Raw genomic sequence first — 16,845 nt, 5'->3', positions numbered from 1 at the left:
AGCAATGCTACCGAATCGAACCCAGACAATGCGTCGTGCAACTTCAATTGTTACACGTTTCTCCCATGTACCTACGGGCAACCACAATTCCGTCTTTTCCCAGAGCAGCACTTACCTCTGCTCTGCTACGGAACTGTTACCAATTCCCGACTTCCGACCTCGTACAAACAACATAAAACTCAATACAACTTCAACATATAGGTGCCAATTCCGATCCGGTAAAAACCGGGTACGAACCGTCGGACGGAGCCTTTTCTCCGTCCGACTCGTACCCGGTGCGAAATCCATCCGAAAATGCAAGTACGATTCATACGGAAACACCATTTCCGTACGAATCGAACAAAACACCGACCGAACAGAAACTAAACACAATTCCGATCCTGAAAGGCGCCGACGTGACGTCGGTACGCATCCAGCCTATGTTTCACGAACCAGGAAGTACGATTCGAACCGACGTCATCCCGCACGGAAAATATTTACCGGCTGCCAAAAACTGCCGGGAAATCAGGACGACACACGCAAGGAGCAGCTGGACGCGAGGAACAGACATGGACCCGAACCTACGTGCCATCCCTGCCCTCCTAGCAGTCCACCTGGCGTACAGGAACCGACGCAGACGCCGCAGAAGGTCAGCACAACAACCAGGGGCAAAGGGGGGGGCAGGGGCGGGACACACAACACCAACACATGGTACCAAATCACACATGGCCTGGACATACCTGACCATCAGGGCCTGGTCACTTCCAGGGGGTGGGGGCGAGGCCAGCAACGCAAGCGTCCGCCACAACGGAAGTGGATGGTCACGCGAACCGGTACGTACCCTACCCAGGCCGCAAGAGCGTGGGTACGGAACGTACCACGCGTCCCCCTACGTCACTCCAACAATGGCGGTACGGCCCGTACCCACGTCAGAAATGCCTTGGTACGGCTCGTACCAGCATTGCTGGGGTCATGTAGGGGTACGCGTGGTACGACCCGTAGCCACGCCCCCAAGGCCTGTGTACGGTGCGGACCCCACGGCACCGCAACAATGGGGGGACGCACCGTACCCACCCACCAAAGGCATGGGTACGGCCCGTACCCAGGCACGCAGAGCGTGGGTAGGGGCATGTACGGACCGTACCCCCACCCGTGGAAGTACGGCCCGTACCCCCACCCGTGCATGTACGCCCCGAACCCCCACCCGTATATGTACGCACCCAAGCACCACCCGTGTATGTACGCCCCGAACCCCCACCCGTGTATGTACGCCCCGAACCCCCACCCGTGTATGTACGCCCCGAACCCCCACCCGTGTATGTACGCACCGAACCCCCACCCGTGTATGTACGCCCCGAACCCCCACCCGTGTATGTACACACCGAACCCCCACCCGTGTATGTACGCACCGAAACCCCACCCCACCCGTGTATGTACGCCCCGAACCCCCACCCGTGTATGTACGCACCGAACCCCCACCCGTGTATGTACGCCCCGAACCCCCACCCGTGTATGTACGCACCGAAACCCCACCCGTGTATGTACGCACCGAAACCCCACCCCAGCACTGTATGTACGCACCGAACCCCCACCCGTGTATGTACGCACCGAACCCCCACCCCACCCTGGTATGTACGCCCCGAACCCCCAGCCGTGTATGTACGCACCGAACCCCCAGCCGTGTATGTACGCACCGAACCCCCACCCCACCCTGGTATGTACGCCCCGAACCCCCACCCGTGTATGTACGCACCGAAACCCCACCCCACCCGTGTATGTACGCCCCGAACCCCCACCCGTGTATGTACGCACCGAACCCCCACCCGTGTATGTACGCACCAAACCCCCACCCGTGAATGAACGGACCGAACCCCCACCCCCCCCAGCCGTGTATGTACGCACTGAACCCCCCCAGCCGTGAATGTACGCACCGAACCACCACCCGTGTATGTACGCACAGAACCCCCACCCGTGTATGTACGCCCCGAACCCCCAGCTGTGTATGTACGCCCCGAACCCCCACCCGTGTATGTACGCCCCGAACCCCCACCCGTGTATGTACGCCCCGAACCCCCACCCGTGTATGTACGCACCGAACCTGCAATAAGAATGGTGTGTGCCAAACACCCCCAGCAGTGCCCAGACATAGGAGGGGTGGGTGCAGAGTCCTCCCAGCAGTGCCCAGACACAGGAGGGGTGGGTGCAGAGTCCTCCCAGCAGTGCCCAGACACAGGAGGGGTGGGTGCAGAGTCCTCCCAGCAGTGCCCAGACACAGGAGGGGTGGGTGCAGAGTCCTCCCAGCAGTGCCCAGACATAGGACAATATACCCCATCAACAAGTTCAGTGACCAACAAGGGTGATACCCCAGATGCAGGCGGAGCCATCGCTGAGCCAGCATGGCTATATTGAACGGCAACCCTCACACATCCAGGAAATGTAGACACAGCACAGCACAGCATTTGGGAGACACCCTGCAGGGAAAATGGCCTGCTCCACAGAGGATGGAACACACCTTGGGACAATGTCACCATACAGTGAGAGCAAACATGACCAAATACCATTGGCAGAGACCTTTGTGATGGCACGCAGATGGCAGGGTACACCCCATGAGCAGCACACTCCAACATTTCACAGACCCCTAACACATTATCACCACCCCAACGCAGGGAGCACCAGCACCAACAGCAAGTCCAGGAAAGCATCAGTGTGCAAAACAAAAAGAAAATGCTTTATTCAGCAGGAAAATATCTCTGAGAAAATGTCCACTATGTACAAGGGCCATGGGCCAGCCCAGCAGCAAAGTCCGGGGGGGGGGTACACATCGGGACGTGTGTCCCCTAGCTTGCCTGCACAGTTCACAAGTCCATTTCATCCACAGAAGAGGGGGCATCAGGGGGGAGGGTGGAAACAGGCACCGCAGGGACAGGAGGGGAAAGGGTAGGTGTTGTGGGTGCAGGGAGGGATGATTCTGCCACAGGGGGGGTGCCAGCGCCAACGGTGGAGGACAGAATGGCGCTGCACACGTCGGCAAGTTCCCCCAGCGACTCCCCCGCACCCAATCCAACCACAGGCCCCAAGGAGGGGGGGGGGGCAAAGGGATGGGTCGCAGCGCCACTGGGGGAGGGTGTGGACAGGGTGGGGGACTCAACTCCCCTGGCCGGGTCCCGCCTCCACCGCTTGCGGGGTGGTGTCATCCTGGGGCTGGGGGGCACACTCGCAGTGGATGATGCTGTCACCGACTGTTGGCCAGGAGAGCTAAGGGGAGTGGATTTGGAGGGAGTGGGTTGTGTGGAATGCGGACTCCCACTGTGGCTGCGTGTTCTACGTTTCCCCCCCGACCCAGTGGGTGTGCCTTCCTCACCCTGTGTGTGCGTGACAGGAGGTGTGCGCTTCGACTTCCCTGGTGGTGTGGTGCCTGTGTCTGTTGGGGTGCGTGCACGCTGACGTCTGGATGTGCGTGTGACAGGCACGGGAGTGGGAATTGTGGATGGGGCAGGGGTAGGGGGGGTATGCAGCACTGCAGGAGATCCAGTGCTGCAGTCAGTGTGGAGTCTATGGACCTCAGCAACTGCCGTTGGTCAGACTGCGCAGCCGACATGCCCTCCATGTATGCCTCCATCTGGGTCAGCACCTGGGTGTGGGCATGGAGGACATTTAGCATCGCAGTCTGACCAACCTGCAACTGCCTCAGGATGTCCACAGACTCCGCACTCACCGCAGCAGTGGTGACAGGGGCAGGGGGTGCGGTGCCTGGCAGGAAGGAGACATGTGGGGACCGAGCACGGAGGGAAGGGCCACGAGCATGTGGGAGGCCGGTGATGGAACCTGAGGTGGCGGGGGGATGTGGAGGGCTGCCATCAGCTGGGGGGGCAGACTCCGCCACCTCTTGGAGCTCAGCCTCGGACCCGTCTGCGTCATAGTCTGTGTTGGCAGTCGACAGGTCCTCTGCCTCACTCCCTTCGGCCTCCGTGCCACTCCATGTGCCAGACAGGACAGCACTGCTGGCACTGGTGCTCAATCCCTCCTCCCGGTCCGTGCTAGTGTCTCCTTCCGTGTCCCCCGGCGATGCTGTGGGCAAGGTGAAGAGACAGGAGATAATCAGACACCTGTACACATATGTCACATGAGTCAAATATACATAGGTCACATTGCATAGCCTGAAAAGCAACAGGAGTAACACCTACAAAACAATGTACACATGTAGGCCATGGAACACACAGTTTTTCGACCCACCATGCCACTGAGACACAATGGAGAGCATGACACAACAGCAAATCACTGCACCTGAAATTTTACAGAGGAGCCAGCCTCTGGGGACAAATGTGCACAGCACCTGCACCACACTGCGTCGTCAAAAAGGGATGAGCATGAATGATATACATTTACTCTTGCCGCATGCTGCAAAGGCAATACATTAAACCAGGCAAAACATGACTGGGTCACTGCACCTTGAGCGTATGTCCAGTCAAACATCACACACAGGCTAAACCCAGCAAGGAGGATGAAGCTCCTGACATGTAGGCCTTGTACGCACAAACCACCCACACCTGAGACAATCTCATTGAGATGGAGAAAGTATGTACACCTCTCACTCTGGGATGAAAACACATGGCCTCCACCAATTAATGACTGTACACACACAGCCCCTGGTGGCCATGTCCACACATCATTGACAGGCAAACATCATCAGATTGTCTCAACAACACACACAGGTAATGCCCACTGTGAGTATGCACAAGCAAATTGGGTCCCCCTGTACAGTGGACACATGTAGCAACCTGTAGGTCCAACAGTTGAGCCCAGGGTACAATGCCACCCTACCCAACCCATGGCGAAGACACAGTGAATGGCCATATTGTTGGATGACGCACATGAGACCTAGGAAGAGGTGCCCCAGGGCACAGTACTGCCCACACTCCTCCATGGTCCAGGATGGACATGACTGCAAATTAAGCAACCGTCCCTGCACTTAGCAGGCCTCCCACTCAGGCACATCATGTCAGAGGGCACACAATTGGACATGCATGCTGGAAGGCTGTACAGTTTGGAGACACACCCCTATGTCGTGATTCACAATCAGTGCCAAGTGACATGGACACCACAATGACTGAAATTGGCCATGGCACACGCAAGGTCCCCATACCTGTGGCACATCACCCCCACACATGATGCTGATGACATAGGGCACCTGCATGAACTGCCTGCCTAAATAACCTTGTGCAAGAGTGGCTACACACAGACCAGGGAACACATGGCAAGGAGGGGAAGGGAGGGAGTGAGAACAGCACCGGGCTACTTTGGGGACAAGTTGACGCACTGCACAATCAAACCCTGGCAGTGTATCCATGCAACTGCGCACTTACATTGGCTGGGGACACACAACTGACACACATGTACCTACCCCCTTCCTGCTGCTGCTTCTCCTGTAGGCGCCTGTCCATATCGGGGAAGACCACCGCCAGCACACGCTTCTGGATGTGGGTCAGACGACGGCGCCCACGGTTCTTACGGCTCTCAGGTGAGTCCCCCAGCAGGAGCCGTGCAATCCTCCTCATCCAGCACCGGATGTCCTGCCAGCGTTTCCTCACCTGAGACAGGCTCCGCCTCCGACCCTCTGTACCCCTCACGGCACTGACGGCTTCCCTCCAGATCTCCCCCTTGGCAATGGCGCCTACCTGTGAGGATGCAAAAGTGAGAATACATTAATCCACATGAGCAAAGACACAGAGACACACATATAGAACAATCCTCTTTATGAACAGGCCATGGTATGCATGCAACTAATTGCACCTTTGTCATAGGGACATTATCCACTGTGGAAGGCCAAATGCACTACGTGCCATTGAAAGTACACGGGTGGCATGAGGGGTACCACACACTCACTGACCAGGGATCACACTGTGCCTCACAGGCTACACCAGGATAATGTACAGCACCTCACAGCAGTCACCTGCCCCAGCACACTGATGCTACCTCAGCAGAGTACACAGACACACACAGGTACAGGACAATCACATGGCATTGCCAACTGCGGGTACACACCTCACTCTGCCCATGTGCCAGTAGACGGGGGTGTCACAGGTGTGGGGCTGGCTCAGCACGGCATGCACACAGCACTGCTCCCTGCTCACATCGGATGGGCAGGCTATATCCATCCCTCATGCTGCTTGTGTGCAACACTCCCCATATGCACTCACCCACATGACAGGGAACTTACACACACACCAATGTGCAGGGGACGAACACGGCCTTTGGACACTCACAGCACAGGTACACTGAACAAACACACATCCATGGGTACTGACACCTGTCACACTGGGGGGAACACAGGATCACATCAGGACTGTGGTAACAACATCCCCAGGAGGAGTATGCAGGCAGAATGTGGCATGCACCTTGCATTCATTGTCACAGTAGGCACTATGCAAGTGAGGAGTGCACACAGGAAACACAGCATGCTCTGCATGGGTGACATGAGGCCTTCCACACCCTGGGACCCACTCCAAACAACAGTGCATGTCTGTCACACATGGACACAATGCCAGAAGTCACTGTCACACAAAAGGGGCACAGTCTAAGCTAGTGGAGTCTGCACTCACCTGAACCCCTGGTCGACCATACAGGCTCTGGAACTGTGGGAGGATCACATCTATCAGGGCAAGGTTCTCCTCCTGGGTGAATGGCTGTGACCTCTCCACAGTCCTGGACATGGTGCCAGAGGAATCACTATCAGCAGCAGTGGTCATGGATGAATGGATGTGCAGGCAAGTGCTCTCATGGGACCTGGCTGCCTTATATATGCCTGGCTGGCCTGTTCATGTATAGGAGTACAGATTGATTGGTCAGTCACATTTGCATCCTACGTTTCATCCAATCCCTTCAAACCTACTCCAGTGTGTGGCTTTGCATGGTTTCAGTTTTGATGATGATGTCAAGTCAACATCCACATTGCAACAATGTAGATTCTTTCAAACTGACTTCTGCTGGGCACCTGGTGCTCAAATTCAAAAATCTAACTCAGTCTCCATGGCAACCATCATGCATTTAGGCCCTTATACTTGTCCCTCATGTGTCCCCTATGGGTTTTCATACATTTACACACAGGTACGGTGCGTTCCACGCCCTAGGGCACCCCACAAGCAGTGATACGGACCGTACACGCGCTTGTACGGTCCGGATCACAATATGGGCGCTGGCGTATGCGTACGCCACAGTAGTACGGACTGTACACGCGCTTGTACCGTCCGGATCACAATATGGGCGCTGGCGTATGCGTACGCCACAGTAGTACGGACTGTACACGCGCTTGTACGGTCCGTACTACTGTGGCGTACGCATACGCCAGCGCCCATATTGTGATCCGGACCGTACAAGCGCGTGTACAGTCCGTACTACTGTGGCGTACGCATACGCCAGCGCCCATATTGTGATCCGGACCGTACAAGCGCGTGTACAGTCCGTACTACTGTGGCGTACGCATACGCCAGCGCCCATATTGTGATCCGGACCGTACAAGCGCGTGTACAGTCCGTACTACTGTGGCGTACGCATACGCCAGCGCCCATATTGTGATCCGGACCGTACAAGCGCGTGTACAGTCCGTACTACTGTGGCGTACGCATACGCCAGCGGCAATATTGGCCCAGGGACCCTATACACGCACTCCGAGCGTATGTACGGTGCGTTTCACAACTGTCAGTGGTGACAGGCGGCACACAGACAGGAATGGAGCGGTCAGGTATTGCCAAGGGTGGACACCAATGCATTGTCTGTGCAATACCACATGTGTGTGACACAGGTGTGTCAGGATGTGATGTGGCACTTTACCCCTGAGGTGTGGGCAAAGCACATGTACGATGAGCTGTGTACACATGTCGTGTGTGATGGTGCGCATTGTACCACACATCCCCTGCACTCCTTTGACATGTGTGCATGTCGTACACACTAGTGGAGCCATGAGTCACTTGCATGTCCCAGTCACGGACACCCGCACCTGTCCCCTGATGCCAGGTACACGGAATATTACACATGACATGTGTATGGCTGCGTTGCACGCTGCAACCATGTCATGTGTGTGGCATGTCTTTCCATGATTTTGCTGTAGGTGTGTGGTCCAATGCATCAGCAGTTGCTGCTGCCAACATGTGTCTGTGTGTAGATGGCCATGGCACACTGTTCCGCACACCAGCCCACATATGTGATTTGCCATGAGGTGTGTATGTATGCAACTACATGGAGTATCAACACAAGTACATATCCACATGCTCTCTATGTATGTTCTGTCTCGACATGTACTCCTCCAAGGCAATGTGTGTGGCCTGTCCTATTCCTATGACATGTGACCAGTGCATATCGCATCCAACAACCTGTCTGTACCATACGCATACTACTTCTGCACATGTGTGGATGTCTGTGAATCCTGTGATGCGTGTGCATGTTCACTTACACTGGCCCACAGCTAGTCTCATGCCATGTCATCGTGATCTTGCCCCCCTCCGTTAGTGGCTGTCCCTTGGTAGGAGTGTCACCTGACTGGCGTACGTGTCCAGGAAATGTGGCACAGACCTGACTCAGAATGTGGCATATGTGTATTGGCTGTGTAACATGTGCTCAGTGCATTGACAATGTCGTTGTACAGTGCTCACTCTTCGGTGTTCCTTCCATTTCACTGCAGGGCTCCGCCTCTCCCTCGACGTATGCCAGACATGGCTGCCCTGCATGAACGGGACTGTATACGCCGCTACAGATTCAGCCAACGGTTGATTGATGAGTTGACTGGCCGGCTGGAAGCACAACTCCTCCCGCGCCACAGGTATCCCAGTGCACTGACACCCAAGTTGAAGGTGATGGCAGCCCTACATTTCCTTGCCACGGGTACGTTCCAACATACCATTGCTGATGTCGGGGGCATGTCCCAGACGATGTTCAGCCGTGTTCTGCATGATTTCTTAGAGGCCATGTTGGTTCACCTGGATGAGTACATTAAATTCCCAATTCGTGAGCAGTTGACAGATGTCAAGCGTGAGTTCTATGCCCTGGGAGGGATGCCCCATGTCATTGGGTCCATAGATGGGACACATGTTGCGTTGGTACCACCACAGGCACAGGAGGTGGTGTATAGGAATCGCAAACATTATCACTCCATTAATGCCCTTGTGGTGTGTCTGTCCAACATGGTGATTTCACATGTCTGTGTTCGCTTTCCAGGATCAGCACACGATGCCTTCATCATGAGGCGTAGCAGGCTGCCTGAAATGATGCTGCAGCTGCGGAACGAGCGAGCATGTATTGTTGGTGGGTAGACTCTGGCAGTTCAGTGTTTGGCGTCATCTTCCAATCTCACTGCCTGTGCTGACACACTTCTGTCCATGATGTTTCCTTGTAGGGGACGCTGGCTATCCCAACATGCCATGGCTGATGACGCCTGTCCGCAACCCCAGCACGGCTGCCGAGCACCGCTACAACAACGCACATGGGCGGACCAGGAGAGTCATTGAGAGGACGTTTGGACTTCTGAAGAGCCGATTCCGGTGCCTCCACAAGACCGGCGGAGCACTCCCATATGCCCCGGTGAAGGTGTGCAAGATCATCATCGTCTGCTGCATGCTGCACAACATGGCAGTGGAGGAAGCTGTTCCACTCATACTGGATCAAGATGACCAGGACCATCCACCCGTGGAGGATGAAGGCCTTGGTGACGGGGCAAGTGATGTGGAGGAGGAGGAGGCTGTGGAGGACATGCAGAGTCGGCTCATACGCAACTTCTTTGCTTAGTGGTGAGTTCCAGTGTCTGAGTGTGCACGCATTGGGCCGTGTGTGGCATGTGTTGCAATGTGTGTGTCCAGCTGCATGTCTGCCAAGTGAGTCAGTGGTGTGTATTGAAGTGTCACTCGAGTGATGGCGCAATGGAAGGATGTTGTCTGAGGGTCATCATTGTCACCTGTCATGTTGACAACATGATACGTGTTGAGTACATGCTTGCGGATGTGCTCCTTTGGGCTGACTCCTTGTGTGTCTCTCTTCCACAGGTCCATGGGCATGCTGTCTGCTGGTGGCATTGTTGTGCTCCTGCTACTCCTCATGAACACAGCAACATGTGCTGATTCTGCGTCACATGCACGGGCAAGTTTTGAAATCTCCTTAGGGTAAGGGATGCCTCACGGCGTTTTGGGTGTGTGAATTGTTTGTAGTCTGTGTGCACTTCTCCGGTTCATGTGTGTTCCATTTGCATACATGTGGATCCTACATGGGGAACATGACATGGGGCAGGCTTCACCTGGAGCCATGGTCAGACTTGGTGACTGTCATGTGGCAGGGGATTGGGGATTGTGATGAGGCCATCATTGTGTGTAACACTGACCTCGGAAACATACAGGTTGCACCGGGTTGACATGGTGTGTGATTGCCCCATCAGGGCCTCAATGGTGTATAGCGGCCTCTCCGTGGCAGCAGGGGGTGTTTAGCTGTTATCCGTCACTTGTGTGCCAGTTCAATGGAATACCAGCATCTGTGTTGCAATGGGGGGTGCCAGTGTTGCTCCCACATGTTCATCCACATGACCTGTGTATGTGTTGACAGAGTATCATTGTCATTCCAACACACATGACTAATAAATTTGTCCCTCTGTCTCCAAGGTGCCTCTTCCCTGTCAATGGTGGCCTGTTGCCACTGTGCGTGCGGCATGTCTGGCATAGTTTTCAGAGGTGGTGCATATGTGTCTATGTGTAGAGTGACAAGATGCTAGGGGTTTGTCAGGGAGTGGGAACTGTATTATGCACAAGATGCACAGTTCCATCCACCTCAAGGCAAGAGAGACCATCCCCCAGGGCAACTACAACATCCGTGTCGAATCCTACCCTGCAGTCTACGGACATGTGCCTTACGACTCCCATGATACTTGTCCATATCCGGAGTGCATCTGCACAGCTCTGCTACTGCGTCGGGCAACCAGGCCACATCAACGTCCAAACGGGATGGGGGGAATGTTTCACAGCCAGCTGCAGGATGACCTTCTCGATCCACGCCCACACTCATGATGCAGCCCACAACCCCAACACAACCATGTGGCACTGTGATCCAAAACTGCATTCTGGCATCTCCATGCATCCAACCTTGGGCTAGCCACCATTCTCAACATCCGCCTGACGCAAGCATGCAGGACATTGTAGGGACACATGTCTAGACATACCTGGGAGCGGCAAGCCAGGTCACTCCACATGATCCCTGACCTCTGCGCATGACTGTTGCTCCCCTGAATGTGTCTGTAGCCACAGTTGTGCGGGAACCACTCAGCTGGTTGGGCCCAGCACAGGTGAGTATGGTACTCCATGTCTGTATCAGATGATACATTGGGACCCATGTGTGTCCTGGGCAAGACTGAGACCCCACGGTTTGGATGGTTGGAGTTAATTCTGAGATCAGGCATGCTTTGACTTTACGACACACACATGTATTGTAATAATGCAGAATCACGGCATCATCTTGTAAGTGTGATTAATTTATTTGTGGTGGGGTACAGGTTTGTGGGGATGACAAGAGGTGCACAGCGGGAGTGTAGAATCCAAAGTTCACTGGGGGAGTTGGTATCCTTGCCGTTGCAAAATGTCAGAGTCCATGCCACAGTCTTCGTCAACATAGGTCAGACAGTGACCAGCAAGTCCATGTGGCAGAGAATGTCATGTGCTGCTATTGGGCCAGAGGGCCAGGTGCCAGGCCAGGTGACCTGGGAGATGGTGATGTTCTGCTGACTCTCACAGTCTTTTTCGTGGACGACCCACCTTCCTGCGGGGACCCTCGGAAGCAGGCCGTGACGATGTCTGTGACGCTCCGTCGGATGAATCCTCCTCCTCCTGATCCCTCCCTGTGTCTGGTAATGGCCTTCGCCTGGTGCCACAGGGAGGGTTGCCCATGTTGTCGGCAATCCGACGGAGTACACCGGTCATTTGGGTTTGCACCACCACGAGCTCAGCCTGTCTATCCTCCATCCTTCCTTGGTGTTGCAGTTGACAGGCATGTTGCTGGGCCTGCAGGGTCTTCATCTCCTGGAGGGTCCCCTTGATGTCATTGAGGGTGGACGCAATCTGGTCCATGCCCCTGGTGTCACGCCGGTATGTATCCAGGATGTTGCTGACCTGGGACACTACCGGGTCCTGAGCTGCCTGGTCAGGTTCGCGCCTCCGCCGTCCTCCACTCCCGCCACCCCTGCCCACGTGCACCTGGCCTGCCGTTGTGGGTGCATCGGGTCTCCGGGACCCCTGAGGGATGGCATCTGCGTTGCCGCCTGCCTCCTCCTGGGTGCCCGGAGGACCGTGTCCCTCCTGGGCAGACTGGCTGGGTGGTCGTGTGCGGGCAGGGCTCCTGGATGTCTCCTGGGATGTGGCAGGAATGGGGGTGGTGGTTGGCACAGTTGTACCTGACGCAGGTGCTGCAGGTGGTTGGACACCAGAGGGGCCAGGTTGGTCTGGGTCATCCACGGAGTGGTGAGAGTCATCGCTGGCGGTGGGGTCCTCATCCCGCGGAGCCTGGTCCTGTGAGACTTCCCCCCAGTGTTGGGGGGTGTTCGTCGACGTTGACCTGTGTGTGAGAGAGACAATGTTAACAGTGTCACATGTGGCATCCATGTTTCATGCATTTCTGATTTGGCACTCTTCCTCTGGGTAGTTGGATCTGTCTTGCATTCCTCTCACAGTGCACTTGTGCATGAGTATGTCCCTTGGCCACAGCTGTCAGGGCTTTACGCATGTGTGAGACACAATCTTAGTTGATGCATCTATTTGGGTACACAGTCAGCAGTGTGGTGTGCGGGCGTAGCGAGCCATGCAGAGGCGCCTTACGTGTTGCACTGTACGTGGCCAAATGGTGTTTTGCCAAGGCAATTTGATGTTGCAGGTAGGGGACTGAAGCATTTGTGACAGGGTTCTTACCGACACAGTGGGTGGGTATACTGGGTGTGTGGTTTGGTCTGTGCCTGCAGCACGGATGGACTCGTGCACAGATTGACACATGGACCGGTCTTCATCTACGGAAGGGGGGGTTTGAGGCACTGCCAGACCTGGTCTGCATGCACACAGTCCACCGGCTGACGAGTGGACATGGCCACACCACCCAAGGGTGATTTAGTCTCCCTGTGTCTCCCTTCCTCCCTCCCTCTGTCACCCTCCTCCCTCCCTCTGTCGGTCTCCCTCTGTCACCCTACTCCCTCCCTCTGTCTGTCTCCCTGTGTCCCCCTCTGTCTCCTTCCCTCTCATTCCCCCTCTCCCTCCCTCTCTTTGTCACTCTCTGTCACCTCAGGCCAGCTTCCTGGGCACACACAGTTAGCCGGTCTTTGAATGGCCATTGGCTTGTTCATGTGAGTTAGTCCCTGTTCTCCGGGCACCCATTGGGCAGTGTGTCTGAGTGTAGGCTGCTGCTGTGGCGGTGTGTGCTGAGACTCTATCAGAGCGATGCATCTTCATTGTCTGCTGTAATGTGCAAATTGTGCCTTCAGACCCATGTCATCCTGCATGGCAGCCACCATTTGCAGGCAAGACAGTACTGTGTGGGTACACACAGTTTGTATGGCTGTGCCCTGGGCCATATGGGCTGAGGGCATTGTTGTGTGCTTGTGAGTTGCTCAATGTTAGTTTTGATGCCCCCACTCCCAGCATCGACCACATCCTGTGTTGTGTTGGTGTTTTGTGTGGCCTGTGACTTGGCATGGCCCTGATTGATGCATGGGGCATGGAGGCGCTAGTGGCATGTGTGTGTTTGTGGAGTGTTGTTGTGTGCGGTGGTGGCTTGGGGGGGTGGCATGCATGATTGATTGTGTATGGCATCCCCCCCATGTGAGGTGAGTTGTTTGTGTACTCACCAGGGTCTGGGAGTCCAGGCAGTCCGTGTAGTCCCTCCACCGCCAGCGTGGACATCACCTTCTCCTCCCAGGGATGGTATTGTACCGGTCTGGGGGGCGGCCCTCCTCCAGTGATGTTCCCCTGGTTGTGATTGTCAGTCATCTTCATCTTGACCGTCCTCCGCAGATCGTACCACCTGGATTGGCACTCGTGCCTGGTCCTTCTGGTGGTCCCAACAGCATTCACAGAATCGACAATCCTCTGCCACATGGCCGTTTTTTCGGATATGCTGGTCTGTCTGACCAATGTCCCAAAGAGCTGTGGCTCGACTCTGAGGATTTCGTCGACAAGGATCTCCAGCTCCTCCTGTCAAGTACCTTAGCAGCTTCTACGGATTCCACAGGAGCAGATGCTGGATCTCCACTCCTCCACTCCGCTACCGCCAGCTATTAGCTCACGAGCAGCAGAGCGGGGGAAAGGGGAATTGGACAGAAAAGAGAGACTGCACCGTGTCTTCTTCTTGGACTGGATTCGGAGCTTCTTCCTCACGACTCCTGCAAAGAGAGTTACTCAACAACTATTCTACAGTTAATTACACTATTAGTTGTGGTACTTATTTACTCACTATACCTGTCCTGACACAGTGGGTAGCTACTCTCTGGTTTGATTCGACAGATGTCTTCTAAGGAGCTGAGGAGTTGAACTGGTGGTGTGTGAAACCCTGTAAATAGAATCACATGTAAACCCAATTTCCTACTACCTTGCTCCCCTCCCTTCACCTTGTCTTCTTATACCTGTCTTTCCCTTAGAAGAACCTTGTCCTTTTACTGAATGCTCTATAGTTCCAACTTGCTGCCTAATCCTCTTGCTGGATCCAGAACCAAGCAGGTGATGTCCGTCGGTAGTACCCTTATATATATATATATATATAATTGCATCTACATGGAGATACAAGAAAGTCTTTAAACTCTTCAGTCTTTATTCTGAATTCTGTCTCGCTGATGGAAGGCTTTATTGCTGCAACGTCTTAGAATGAAAATCCTATTCATGTGACTCTCACTCTCTCAAACTCTGTTGAAGTCTGTGAATTTAAATCCTTGTCCTTCTATTTACACTGTCTCTGGAAGCTTTTACTGAGCGCTGGCAATTCCACGAAAATATAGATAATAATTGAACTTACTTCTCAAGAAGAATGTTCGCCAGCCTTACTTCTTGTTTACCTCCCAACTAGGGCGCTGAGAGGCAAGGCGAGTCCTTGGTTCTTCCACACTCTTGTGGACTCCGCCAAACTTGCAGATGAAAAGAAACTCTGTAGAATCCTGGAAACTCGGAATAGGTACCCAAGGAACCCTAAACCTCCTTGAAGGCACTCTGACTGGAACCTTAACTGAAGGAAGCGCGGAGCTCTGAGAGAACACCGCCTTCACGGAAAATTCGACGGTTGAAGTGCGCCACGCTCAGAACGAGCGCGCGCCACATCAACCCAGGATGCCTGCACTGCTGCCAGAGTGAGCACTGAGGAGAAAGACTGGCATAGCAGCGGCCATCTTGGGAGAGGGAAAAAGACTACAATCGTAAAGGACGGAGGAAGGCAGAGAGCGATCTCACTGAAACCACTCTTCGCCTCTCCCCCAGGCGCCAAGCCCGACTCCTGGGTTGTATACTCAACCTGGGAAATCTAAGCCTAGACTCTCCAGTCCTGACAGTACCCCCCACCAAAACCCCCCTCCTCTCCTCCTTGGGCTTGGTGGGGTGAGTGCGATGAAACTCTCGGAGCAAACGTGGAGCATGGATATTGGATTGTGGCTCCCAGGACCTTTCCTCCGGCCCACAACCCTTCCAATCAACCAGATAGAAGATCTTCCCTCCTTGTGGCCTAGAATCAAGAATTCTTTTTACCTCAAATTCCTCCCTTCCTTGCACCAAAACTGGGGAGGGGGAATTACCTGCCCTAAAACCCTCTGGACTACGCTGGAGTAGTGAAACATGGAAAACTGGATGTATCTTTAGCCGGGGAGGAAGCCTAACCTTTACACTGACTGGGTTTACCATTCGCTCTACCTGAAAAGGACCCACAAATCTTGGCTGGAACTTCCGATTTCCCTTCAGTCGTAAATTTTTAGTAGAAACCCAGACCTGATCTCCCCTTTTATAGACTGGATTTGGGCGTCTCTTCTTGTCTGCCTGCCTCTTATAGGAAAACTTAGCCTTAGACAAATTCCTAGCAGCTAACCGAAAGGCCTCATGTAGATCTTGTACTACCGTTTCCACTGCAGGTACATCGCTCTCTTCCTTATCTACAAAAGTGTTGGGATGTCGACCAGAATTTAAATAGAATGGGGAGTAACCAGTAGAAGCATGCTGAGCATTATTATAGGCAAATTCTGCTGCCCAAATCAAGTCCGGCCACTCTCCCTCCTGATCCATCAAGAATAGACGCAAGTATTGCTCCAAATCCTGATTTACTCTTTCCGTCTGTCCATCAGTCTCTGGATGGAAACTAGTGGACAGACGGGAGTCTACACCCAACCTCTTTAAGAAGGATCTCCAAAAACGAGAGACAAACTGTGGGCCTCTATCTGAGATGACTATCTTTGGGATACCATGAGCCCTTACAATGTGCTGAGTGAATAGTTTGGACAACTGGGTAGCGTTAGGGAGAGCCTTTAGAGGGATAAAATGGCTCATCTTGGAGAAATGGTCCACTACCACCCATATGACCGAATAACCACTACTGGACGGGAGTTCCACAATGAAATCCATGGAAATGGTATGCCATGGGTATGGGGCTAAGGGCAGGGGCTGTAATAGACCTTGCGGAGCCCTTCTGGGAGTCTTCCCCTTGATACACACCTCGCAAGTGGCTACATACTGCCGCACCTGAGCTTCCATTGCCGGCCACCAGAACTCTCTTCGAATCAGCTCCAAAGTCTTCTTCACCCCTTTATGCCCAGCCAATGGCTCGTCATGGAAATGTTCAATGATTTGTTTTTGCAGTTCCAGATCTGACACAAACAACTTGTCTTGGTAGACGGGT

This window comes from Triturus cristatus, chromosome 6, assembly GCF_964204655.1.
Source record: "Triturus cristatus chromosome 6, aTriCri1.1, whole genome shotgun sequence".
Classification (NCBI taxonomy): Eukaryota; Metazoa; Chordata; class Amphibia; order Caudata; family Salamandridae; genus Triturus; species Triturus cristatus.
Note: the sequence above shows the minus strand (reverse complement) of the source record.